At 43.3% G+C, this 12,806-nt stretch overlaps 1 protein-coding gene across 12 annotated transcripts in view; it reads left to right on the top strand.

The window, feature by feature from the left end:
- The first annotated feature begins 5,380 nt into the window (after window positions 1-5,380).
- The window catches only part of LOC118795285 (receptor-type tyrosine-protein phosphatase F), a 204,773-nt gene continuing 197,347 nt past the window's right edge, over window positions 5,381-12,806 (top strand). For all 12 annotated transcript variants that reach the window (XM_036553666.1, XM_036553664.1, XM_036553665.1 and 9 more), the window contains exon 1: window positions 5,381-5,715. The gene's annotated coding sequence lies outside the window, so the exon portion shown is untranslated. The remainder of the gene's footprint in view (window positions 5,716-12,806) is intronic.

The following is a 12,806-nucleotide window of genomic DNA, read 5'->3' as shown; positions in this document are numbered from 1 at the left end:
TCTGCCAAATACTGCCCTCAACGTAGACTCGGTAGTTTTCCCAGACAAGTTGTGCAACATGGGTGCTTCTGTTAAGATTATTTAAATTAAGTTCAACACAAGCCACATGGTTGCAATCTGATGAAGTCTCTGGGAGGGCTTTTCTCTGGCAACAATCTTCAAATACAACAACAAAAGTGAGATAATAAAGATAACAATAGCAAATAATAACAAAAATGGCTATGTAATACTAAAATGGGGCTACTCAAACCTCTCTCAGGAGGACTGGCAAATCTGCAGTGTTCAACTCCAGTCAGGTACTGAACCACCTCATTCAGCTGATTATCATCATCATTTCACCCCTCCCCTGCTTCAGAAAGTGCTAGTTCAAATGGAGTACTTGTGGGACTGGAGGAATGAGGAATAGTTGAATACCAATATGGATTTTAAAGTTATAATCAAAAACTTTTTTTCAGTTTCCATTACTGCAACATCTGGCCTGAAAAGACAATAAAAAATGTCATACAAAAGGACACAAAATGATTATATAGTACTATACAGTCCAACCTGTAATTACTAGTTCAAAAGAAATACAGTATATAATAAAGCACTATAAAAGATAAAATAACCCCATAAGAGGCATAAAATGAGATGCTCCAGGTATGGTATTTCATGCAATGATTTTGCGTATCACCAAAGGCATATGCCATGCACCAACAGTTCCAACGTGCCAAGAGATCACGCAAGATCTACAGAGAGACTACAGAAAGAACCACCTGAGTGATATTAACCACGGTGTATAATTAAGCAAAGGTGTTGTTCAGACAGAATACACAGATTATTTCCATCTGTCATAAGTGCATCATTATAATTTCATGCTTCCGCCTCATCATCCCTGCTGAAAAATGCCTTTAATGAATTTCCACACAATACCTTCACATGTTTGCTCCAATTATCTGGGCAGCTTTCCCCTGCTGACCGTGGCCAGAGGTTTGAATGAATCAGATGAAATGGAGGGAATGTTGCTCAATTAACTGATTAATTGCACTGAGACAAAAAAAGTCCTCTCAAGGTGTAATGAAAGAGTTAATGTTCTTTACCAGCTAATATACCATTCCAGAAGCAGTAAATGATGTTAGGACAAAAAACACGGTATACAAAAGGGTGTAATAGGGATACATCAAACTTCAGCCTGATGCAGACTTTGACAGGGCCAGCTGGAATCAGCAGGATCACTGCTGTATGCTCCAAATCTACTGCTCTGTCTCTCAGTGAGGGTTATGTGTAAGAGGTATTAATTTTGGCACTAGTCACTGTGTGTCTCAATATTTTAAATAGTGTTCTACAAAACGCAGTGAGCTGTTCAATCGGTAATGAACACACTAGAAAACCATTCCTTCAACTTTGCAAATTTTACCAAGCGCAATTAGAGATTGCAGACGATCACACCTTTTATTCAAAGTTTGGGAAAACCTTGTTACTGTATCTCTTTCATGCATGCAGATGTACACAGTGTAAATGAGCAAGGGTAAGAAATGCTTGCACCTTTTTTCATGGTAAAAGTTTATAGTGATTTGCTAGAGAATGTGATGAGAAAAACAAGGGGGTTGAGCTACAAAGTTTAAGAATGTTAGTGTGAAGATGCACTGTGTGCAGACATGAACTAGAGCATGCAGTATCACAAAAACAAAATCAGCAAGTTAAGGTACATTATCCATAGCTACATTTATTTGCAAGAGAATCAGTATGTGTACATGTTGCCGTAACACTCATTGTAACAGCATTTAAGAAGTTGTAACAAGCACATTTTCCCTGTCGTGACCATGTTTTGATTTATGTGGCATTAATAAAATATGTTTACATGCTAATGGCACACAACATCTCATGCCATATTGATTCCCCAGCCTTTCATTTGCAACATAGGCAAGATTCATTTCTTTGATATAACTAACAGCCACCTCTCTGAGCTCTCCAAACAGCGGCATGTGTGTTTTTCTTCCTGTGTTTTATGTGTGTGTGTGTGTGTGTGTGTGTGCGTGCGTGTGTGTGTGAGTGTGTGTGTGTGCGCGTGCACGCATCTGTATATGCGTGAGGGGGGGGGGTTTTCGAGGAGGGCAGAGGGCATCTTGTCTGCCTGCAATTTAAAAGGTGCTGATTAACATTGTACGATGGGAAAAATGCATTGAAGCTACAAACTAATCTCCTTCCCTTTCTTTGATGCACGTTGTAAAGGTTCCTGTCTGGGCAGGAGGGATGCTTTGTTCTGTTTGCCTGATCTCTGGTTGTTGACTCCTGGTAATATACCCACTTACCTATTCTGTCCCTAAGGAGGACCAGTCATTGCCCATGGGAGCTGTTGCTTATCACACATCCAGAGGATACATTCTTAAGAATGATGAGAAGGGCCTCTGTACATAACAACAAACCAACAGGCTGCTGCTTATGGCCCTCGAGCAAAACAAAAGGTTGACATTCAATAAGCAATGCACTCGCCAGACAAAATCTTTCATGTTGCTCTTCCTGAGCCAGGATCAAATTCCTCAGGCATTTATATTGAATGAGGTCACCATTAATAGGCTATCTATTGCACTGTAGTATAGTCAGTTCAAGAAACCAGCAGAATATCGCTGTCTCGTTTGACCTTGAAATTAGTTTCTCTTGGCTGGCGTTCATGGTTTTGCATCTGAGGTTTGGTACGAACAACATTCGACATAAAATGGTACCTCCAAGCCCCAGCAAAAATGGGGTTGGTTGAATCCACCACAGTTTGACCACAAGATTAATGATTGCTAATGGGGTAGGGGCTTCTCGGGGTCCAATTCGCCGAGCCCTCATTACTGGGGGTCATAGTGCCAGAGCTTGGAAGCTGCAAGTGCACCGCTTGACCGCCCAAGCACAAAGAACCAGGATGTGGCAGAATTGCCCCAACCCACGCTACATGCCCCTGACCCTACGCCACCCAGGAATTCCTGTTGCTGTGTTGCGCTCCATCAAGTGCATTACTACCCAGACACAGCCTGCAAAGATAGATAAGTCCTGCTATGACACTGAACAATGATATTGTGGGCCATAAAGAATGCACCATTATGTGCATTTCATCCAGTCATCCGGCTGCAATAAACTCAATCTAAACATAATTACAATCAATTTAAACACTTGGTTTTATGTGCAACTTTGGCATTATTGTTACAGTGCCAAAAAGCTGTTTATAGAGACAGGCCTGGATTCAGTCTCCTAGCCCCTGTGTTGTCAACTGTTGTCAACTGGCAAAAAAAAAAAGGAGCTAGGGTTGGATGGCAAATTGCAACCTCTAAAGTAAAGAATCTGTGAAGGACCTAAAGAGGGCCTTCTAACATCAAAGGGGATGGAACTGGTCTGCACCCAATAAAACATATGTGAAACAAACTTTAAAATCAATCTGGACTGAAGCTAATGCCTGATGAGTGTTGACACGGAACTCAGCAGTGATATAGGGATCTCTCTAGCTCATCATTAAGGGCCGTGATTCACGGCACATTCCTGTGTAGAGGCTATTAAGAGCCCCTTCCTTCCAAACCTCCTTGTTTGTTTGTTAACTTGTTGTGAGCTGGAGAGAATTTCTCTTGTTACCTGTATGAAAATTTCATTTGAAACTGCATCTTTTGGGACAAATATGCACCATTTACCTCTAAGATGCCATTTGGATCCCAAAGGCCAATGACATGAATGGACATAACTGTTTAATTATTCCTCATAATTATGGGTTCTAATTTGCCACTGTCAGATGGACTAAATAAACCATGAATATATTGATCATTTATACATATGAATTAAATATTTTTTAATTAATATTTTGCAATGTTTCGCGATATTTTGCAAGTATTAAAGAACAAGGGATTTGTGAATTACTCATCCATGAATATAGCCTCATTATGATTTCTTAGTTTCACTGACATTTGCTCAAGGCCTTTGTCCAGAGGCTATGCCAATCGCAGTGTGGAGTTTTATGTCCATTTCAGTGCTCAGTTATGCATGAATTACTCAAGGTATTCTTCAGAGGTGGTGAAGAGTGGAAGAAAGCTTTCTGCTTGACCACATTTAAAACATCACAATATTAAAGATTATATTAAAAAATCACAAGAATCTTATCTAATTTCCACTCTAGAAACCATTATCACTAACTTCAGAGCAACTTGGATTCTTGCTTCCCTCTCAGGAAGAAGATGCAAGGTGTTTTCTCTTAACCCCAACTTGTTGTTATGAGGAAAGTATTTCATCATGAACACTGGGTGGAGCAGCCTGAAGTCTGGGACACTCAGGACGGTCAGAATATGACATCCTCAAAGCTGCCATTCCGTGTTGTCTGATTCTTAAGTTCTTGGCAGAGTTGCAAGAACACAGCTGCTTCAGAAGGCACAACAGACAGGTAAGCAGCGGAGGATTTGTCAGACCACAGCTCAATGACACCTGGGGCTACGCTTTGAGGGCAGATGAAACAAAAACTTGAAAGTGGAAGTGGTGGAAGGGGATGCGGTTTAATTTGAGGCCTTTACATCTTCTCGTCTGGGTGGTCTTGTCAGAACTGTGAGGGAGATGGTTTCAAATGTCTGTAAAGCTTGTCTGAAAAATATGTCATTCCAAGTAATGCTAATGATACAAGTTTAGGCGAAGACAAAATCTACATTCTGGATAGACCATTGCAATGGCCAGACCTCTACACGACAGAACGTTTATAGTTTCAGTTAAGGAGTGCAAACAACCAGCAAGAAGCCCGATCTCAGAAGGAGCTGGAGAAGTTCTGTGATGAGGACTGGGTCTTCTGAGGAATGCATCTTCCGCACTGTCAATGTCAGCAAATCAAAGCATTTCATCTTTTTTTCTTAAAAGTCCAAGTATTGGCAAAATATGGGGAGTTCGTTTTTTGCAGATTATTATTATGTTTTACAATTTTAATCAGCCTAAATGGGGGGAATATATGCCTATCACACATTTGTGTCATTCCACCGAAGCATCTTTTCAATCTGTCAAGGGCATAAATAAATTTGAAGGCCAATATGATACAACTAACACTACCACTACTCCCGTTATTAAAAATCGGAATTCTAATAAAATAAAAAGGCACCTTTAAATCATGTAACAGTCAACCAATTTATGGCTAAACAAAACAGATTACACGTATACACTGACATGTCTTGCTAACTCCATACACGACTGTACCGAAGCCTTTTGCGCTTACCTGAATAAAAAATGCGACTCGTTTAGCCATCAAAGCTGTCTTTTACATATATAATCGTATTTCCAAATATCTAAGAAATTAAACGCATTTGTCGAGCAATTCCGAGCGAGTCCGAGCGCGTACGAAAACCCTGGCGAACAACCTGTGTGACTGAGAGAGCGAGAGCGTGACTGCGCGAGAGAGCGAGAGAAGAAAGAGCTGGAGCCGCTCGCGAGCCTGCGAGGGAGAGAGAACGTGCGTGTCGCTGGGAAAACTCGAAGACTTCGCGTCAGAGGGGGGAATAACTGAAAAGCAGATTTCTTCTTAAAACAATAATAATAAAAAAAACACATAAACATTATCCCGTCGCCAGGATTATTACCTTAACCCCTGTGTGGTACATAACGGACGCCTTTTAATTTTATTCGTGGAATCAGGGCTGGTTTACTGAATTGAAAAGTGGATTTTTTATGTTACAAAGTGAACGGGGAAAACGAAGAGGTTGGGAAGAGAGAAATGCTAACGGCGGAGCAACGGAGAGAGTGAGTGTTTAGTTTTCTTTCCCTTCTACCTAGCTACCAACAGTTGTTTTGCATCTAGTGCCTTCCAGTTAGCTAAGATTAATTCCTAAACTAGCTGGCTAGTAAGCTCTTTGTCGGCAGAGCGATATTAGTTAGCTTGCTAGTCAGAAGTAGCTAAACGGCTTTCAAGAATAGACGCAGATTGAATGAACTTCCCAGATTGTAATACGGCTACCCAGTTGGTAGCTATCAATCTAACTTGGCTAACTGGTTAGCCAGCGAGCCGTAACCTGCGGGATGGGTTGCCCTTGCCCGTTGAACCTGTATTAGTTTGACATTAATTTGGTTACTAGCGTGTTGAAGAAATATTAACCAATGATAACCAGTCATTGTTACTGTTTAAGGTTTGGTAGCTGGTTAGTTACGTTTGCTAACAACTGCTGAATTGAATGAGCTAATTTTGAACTGCAGGCAGTAACGCGTAGAAATATCGTAGCTAGCAGGCAAGCTCACTTAGTCAGCTCGCCGTGTAGCCAACTGGCTAGCAGCGCTGTTTTGCCAAGTATATAGATTCACAACGGACTAACTAATCATTCACCAAGCAGGCAATCTTTAGTTGGTTAGCTTAATAGCTGGGAAAGTATGCGTTGTTAAAAGCGTAAAATTGTCGTCTATGTAGGTTCCCATCAAAATCGGGAAGATAGGTGATGGGTAGCCAGCAAATTTATTATTTTCAAAAGAACTTAAACCACCGGAGTAAACGTTAGTCAGTAAATTGGTAACTAACATTACACTACCAGCTCTTGTGCAATCAAACTAGTTTGCATGTAGCTAGAATAACGTTAACTAGTGTAGAGCCTAATTTGAAATCTTTTGGTCGCTGATTTAATGTTAGCTGGCGATCTGGCTTGCTAACTTAATAAGCAAATGTCAAACTATAGCTAGCACGTTACGTTCAGACAAGAATATGTAGCTAGCTGCATGGCGTAGCTTGAATAGTATTTTGCTATCTTGTTAGGTGTCCGATTGAATTCAAAATTTTTCATTTGTAGGTTACTTGGCTAGTTAGAGCCGGTTTTCAGCAAGTTATTCGCTAACTACCTAGCCTGTTGCCAGTCTCAGTTTAGGAAAAAAGACCCGAACAATAGCTTTTTTCCTTGCCAATTCAAGTCTTAGTGCATCAGTACAAATCTGTAGGCATCGTGCGTCTGTCGTATCAGACTGACTACACACTTGGCTTTGCAAAAATATTCTCTAGTTAGTTAGCTAGCAACGTTTACATCGAAAGCGTAGTAGCAAGCAAAGAATACGATATCCAGCCTTACAGTCTTGACACGAAGCTACACGTAACGCGTTCAGATTTTTTAACAGGGGCTCGTTCCGTTACCGTGTATTACCTAAGTAGCCAACTGTCTGACAACTCGATTTTTTGTTCATCGATTTTATGTTATTTGTCTGCTATGCATTTTAGACTTCTAGATTCTGTGTAGGACGGCTGTCCTTTACTATTCTGTTATGAGTGAATTTTCCTTTGGGGGTATTTTGTTGGGAACAGCTACCACTTGGCTTTGGAATACAGCTTCTCTAAATCCATTGCACCAAATCTGTGTTGTCTGAAAAGCTTGCAAATTGCCTTGTACTGTATATCACCGGAATAATTCCACATGCCGTTTTCGGTTTTATATAGCTAACGGTCTATATACACATTGGATCGTTTTTAATTAACACTCCGTGTCTAGGGTATGGTTTTGCGAGTGAGGCGTTTGTCCAGATGTGAGCCAGCTCGTGAAACGGTCGGTATCGGGGCTCTGTTAGCCAGATAGGGGGACACTGGTCCGCTTCCAACTTACGAACGCTTACAACACCCATTCAAATGCAAACTTAAAACGCCTTTAAATCAACGGCATTTTAGAATCCTCGCCGAACGAGTTTACAGCCCAACAATGCATACAGCCAGAGCTGGTCTTAAGCAGCGGCGGCTTTGCCACCGGGTGCAATAACATGCATTTTCTTCTTTTTAACAACTAAAACGATGCATGACCTCGCGCGGCAAGTGCTGAAAGGACAGCTGTGTTAACAGACGACAGCTTCCGCAGAGGACTACATTTAGAGAAGACAGACAGGAGAAATTTTAATTCAGCGCATTTTGCGGAACCGTTATTCTTTAATCATGTCCAGATGCGGAGCGCGGCGCGTTACATTACTGGTGACGCGAAACACTTCGCAGTCGCATTTGAGCTGCTGTTCCTCAAGACGCATTTGTGGTCTTTTGTGAAATTTATGTATTTGCGAAGCGTGGAGATAAATCAGTCAGAAATGCTACCCTGCGGTACGAGACGCGTTCGCTGCTAGGCTGTGAATAAAAAAGCTTACAGCTGACGGTTTTTCAAAAAGCGGCCAAGTAATTTAACATTTAAACGGGATCTAGTTTAATACAGAGCATTTGTCATCGCACGATGGTTGAATTATTTGTTTGTACATTTCCCTCTTGTGGGGTTAGTAGTCCCTCCCAACGCGTAGCTAGTTTAAGAAAGGAGCCCACATAAGTGACTATTTGCAGGGGCGTTCACTGTCATGTGTTGGGTGCATAAGACATGAGATTAGAGTCTGAAACACCGATTTCTACACAGCTAGCTCACGTCACCCAAACAGCGGTGGTTTTTTTTTAAACAGCAGGCCTAATTGGCGTTACTACCATGAGCATCACACAGGACCGAACAATACGAAGTTGTATGTAGAGCTGCAGAGAAGGAAGGGATTGGTTTCTTTGAATTGCATCAGAAGTCACAAGAAGTTAGGATTGGGTTCATTTGTTCATTTCATATGGGGCACTAACGATCAAGGGCCTCTGTTGTGACAAGGTTAGTGTGTGGTCGCTGTGTTTTTTAACTGTGTAATCCAATAAAAAAAAAAATCAAGTAAAGTGCATTACACAGTTATCTATCTGAATTCAACAGTAAGTGTAGAAACAGAGCAACTGGTCTTGAGAAATCGTGACACTTTCACAGGCAGCGCTTTTCCAACAGGCAGGCAGTTTCATTGCATTTACTGCTTAAATTGGATATGGAACAGTATGTGGTGTTCACTATCTGTGCACTGCTGAAAGATGTAGCATGCTGAGAAAAATGAAATTGGCTGTTGTAGTGATTAAACACAGAGAGAGGCCTGCCAGGCTCCGGGGATGTGGCCGTATCCTCTGCAGAGTTCTCCTCTGCTGTGGCTTACACCCCCCCCCCCCCCCCTCCTCCCAACCCTCCCTTACCTCTGCCAGTGAGGAAGCTGTTTTCGCCCTCTCAGACTCGGACCACCTGGCCCTCCCTGTGCCGTCACTGCCAGCCCACATCGAGCTGCGGCAGGGGGCTGAGGAGTGAAGCAATGCGAAGCACACCCCCTGAGCATGTGTGATCATCTTCTGCTCAGGGGCCTGGTGCTTTATTATTACGGCGATGTAGTACAGTACCGTCCTCTGCCTGTAAGGAGGAGTGCTAGATCCACCAGGCCCTGCCAGAGAGGAAATGGCAGCTGTCTCATGAGCGGCAGCAGACATGCTGCGCGGATGCTACTGCATTAAAGTCGCTGTCTCTGGTGGGCAACACCACCACTGGCTTGACAGAGGAGCTGCTTACTGCAAGACTTTGGGTCAGTATAAAGGGAAACGGAGAAGAATTTCCATCCCTCTGGGAGTTGTAATAGTTGTAATGAGGACTGCCCTTGCACGGTCTTCGCTTGTGTGCGAGAGCGGACATTGGTCCATTTGTGTAACATGGAGGCTTTTAGGATGACGAGCCGGCTCAGTCATTTAGTGTCTCTGTGGATTATGGATTTTGTAATGGATTTCAGGGCTTCTGGACTTTGATGGGTGGGTTGCAAGAAGTTGCAGTTGCCACTGTGTGTGTGCGTGTGTGTGCGCGTATGTGTGTGTGTGTGTGTGTGTGTGTGTGTGCGTGTGTGCGCGCGTATGTGTGTGTGTGTGTGCGCGTATGTGTGTGTGTGTGCGCGTGTGTGTGTGTGCTCCTTGTTTTCCTGATGGCCGAGCCCTCTGCGGTAAACAGCGCGTAAACATTGCTGCTACTAATTGGCACTGTTGCGTCCTGCTCTCCACTGTCATACGCTCAAGAACCACTCAGAACGAAGCTCTCCCAGTTGATGCCTGCTTCAGTTTCCCCTCTTGAAAAACTAATTTTTGGGCTAATGGATGCGAGTCATGGCATGGATTAAAAGTGTGGGTGATTCGAAAAATGGCATTTTAATTGTTTATCTACTTTTACCTTGACGTCAAATGATGTAGAAAAAGAAAGACTGCTAGGTGGAGAGCAAACAAGCTGTTTTTTAAAAACTGATGTGCATTAATTTCTCACTGTTGACAACAGAGTATCCACAAAGCAGATAATACACAGCCAGATAATCTGGAGTGTTGAATGCCCAACGAAATCAATAGTGTTAATTATGCACTATAAGTGTGAAAGTGCAACAATATAGACACTTTTCAGAGTTAAACGAACACTTACAGTGTCAGATTAACACTATTGATTTTTCTGTGTGTGTATGCAATGTAATATAGTATGTGTGTATTCTGTAAGACAAAGGCCTCTGTACATTGAACGGTGTTCCCTGCACCAGCTGAGAGGAGACATGGCAGCCATTTTGCATCAGCAGTGTCAGGCGTCATCAGTTGTGGTGGCGAGCAGGCTTAATTTAGCTAATTAAACAGCATTATTAGATGACCAGATAGAGAGAGCCAGATGGGGATTTGGCCCAGACAAAGCGTTAGTGACCACCTGGGAACAAGGACCCTAATTGTAATGTGTCCCACAGACCAGTGTCCCCATCACTTCAGTGGGCCACTTGTCTCCTATCTTGTTGAGAGGGAAGGGTACGCCCTACCGGCAATAAACATCACTTTTGACAGATTGTTTATGTGCTTTTCCTGCGATGGCCAATACCCAGGCACTCCTCAAGATTGGGCCCGCTAATCTTTATCCATTTAGTATGGGCAGGCTACAGGAGGCGGCCTATAGGTGCTGGCAAGAGTGCGAGCGTAAACACATTAAAGAGGACGACTGGCTTATTAAGCACTCCTTTCTTGGCACACATTGACTTTCTTAACCTAACAGCGAGTTGCCAGTTGTCAGCAGGATTGAGAGACTTGTGTGGTAGCAGCCTGCTGGTCACGGAGGTAATTTGACTGCTGATTGAAACCAGGTTTCCTATTAAGCAGGCTGCTGGTGGCATTATAAACCATTTACACTGATGTTTTACAGGGTGTGCCCACATAACATAAAGTGGAAACAGAAGTCAGGTTCAGAAAACGCCTAAGGCTACTTTTGGAAGTTTTTTTTTTTTTTAAAACTCCATCAATAGGGTCGCTCTTAACTGTCCTGTTCTCAAGAGTTGCAGGGCTTGCTGTGTCTGCTTTACACTTCATGTTTTTGTGGTTTAATTGAAGAGATGATATGGATAAGATGTCAACCACCCGTTGTGCCGTGGCTACACTGGGTATTGACTGAAAGCCATAGAAAATGAAGGTTGTGGTTAAACCCGTTTCAGAGATCTTTTTGAAATACATTCTTTCTGAAGTATAAAGAGAGAGCCTCCTGCACCCCTCCTAATGATATTTATGTAGGGACAAGACACTGTACAGTCTGTCCTGTATTCTAATATGGGCACATACTAACTTCAGAACTTATTCAGGTGAGATAATTACTCAAAATGTCCACAGCAACATAATCTGTGATCACAAAATGAAAAGAGTAACTGCAACTAACAGTAATCAGTGTGGAGTCACCTTCTCATAGTTTTGTAGGAGGTAGAGCCTCTTTCTCAAACTATGAGCCAGTACAAGTCCAGCACATGTGCGTGCTTGGTCATTGCATTTGCATTGAGAAGGTTATGTGCCAAACAGGCTGTGCGAGTTAGGCTTTGTGTAGCTTAACGTTAATCAGCATGTTAATGACTGCCCCCTCATTTCTAGTGCCCGTATCAAGCCTGTTGTCATGCAGAAAATGATGTGATGGAGCAAACTCTTTGATTCTGAACTGCCTGTTCTAGAACATTCAGTTTCCACAGGTGAATTCTGCATTTTGTTCGGTGATTCAGCAAACATGGGAAAAATGGTGGCCCTGCAAAAAGCAGTGAAGTCACTGACTGGGTCATTGTGTGATGATATTTTGATGTATGAGTTTGGCATTAATCTATGAAGCAAAGTGTGAAAATGAACAGTGGGGGGTGGGCGCACTCACAAGGAGGTGGGAGGTGTAAATGGCGATGGGAGATGTGTGCTGTGCATCCATCAGGCGGGATTGGATCTCAAGGTTAAAACATCGCTCATCACACCCTGGCCCACCTTGACCCCCACTCCTGTCAGTTATGTTTTGCTCTGATTCGGTGACGTGAGAAACCGGCTGACTCTGCAGGCTCAAGTGCTACCGTATGGCATGTTTGACGATGGAGAACAAGCCCATATGAATCAGTGGTTGGAAGGGAAGAAGAAGAAGAAAAAAAAAAAGAATTGTGAAGAATCCATTGCCACAGTGTCACTCTGCCAATCAATTACATTTAAGCGTTCAAGATGAGAAAATCGTTTTCGTCAGGTTCACTACACCCCCTTTTTCGCTTTAGCTCAGGTGCAGCTGTTTCTTTGATAGATCTCTTCAATCAGTGCCAGACCTGACACAAGACAGTGTCTTTGACAGTCAAGTTCAAGTCCAGACTGAGGCAACTGAGTGCTCCACGCTCCCTGATTTGTCCCCTGTTCAGAATAGGCTTATGCAGCCTCCAGGTCTGTAGATGGACTCTTGATGGCTTACCCTGAGGCCCATCTCCCATTGGCCAGAAGAGGGACAATGGGCCTGGTTCTGTCACCGCCCACCTGCATGTTCGTGTGCCCCCCTCCATCCCTGTAAGGACGTGTGAGGAACGTGTTCAAGAACACATGTGGAGCCGGGCAGCCACTCCAGTACGCTAGGCTGCGATTCGCTGCAGACAGCCCCGCTGCTCCTGACCGGGTTCATAAGCAGCCTCCTCGCGCGGCTCCGTCTCCGCCTTGCGTGGAAGGCAGAGCCGTGTGGGCGCGATTACGCCGCCGGGTGCTCCACATCGTCTCCGTTTCTGCC

Source organism: Megalops cyprinoides, chromosome 20 (genome assembly GCF_013368585.1).
Source record: "Megalops cyprinoides isolate fMegCyp1 chromosome 20, fMegCyp1.pri, whole genome shotgun sequence".
Classification (NCBI taxonomy): Eukaryota; Metazoa; Chordata; class Actinopteri; order Elopiformes; family Megalopidae; genus Megalops; species Megalops cyprinoides.
This window is presented reverse-complemented; position numbering and strand designations above follow the sequence as displayed.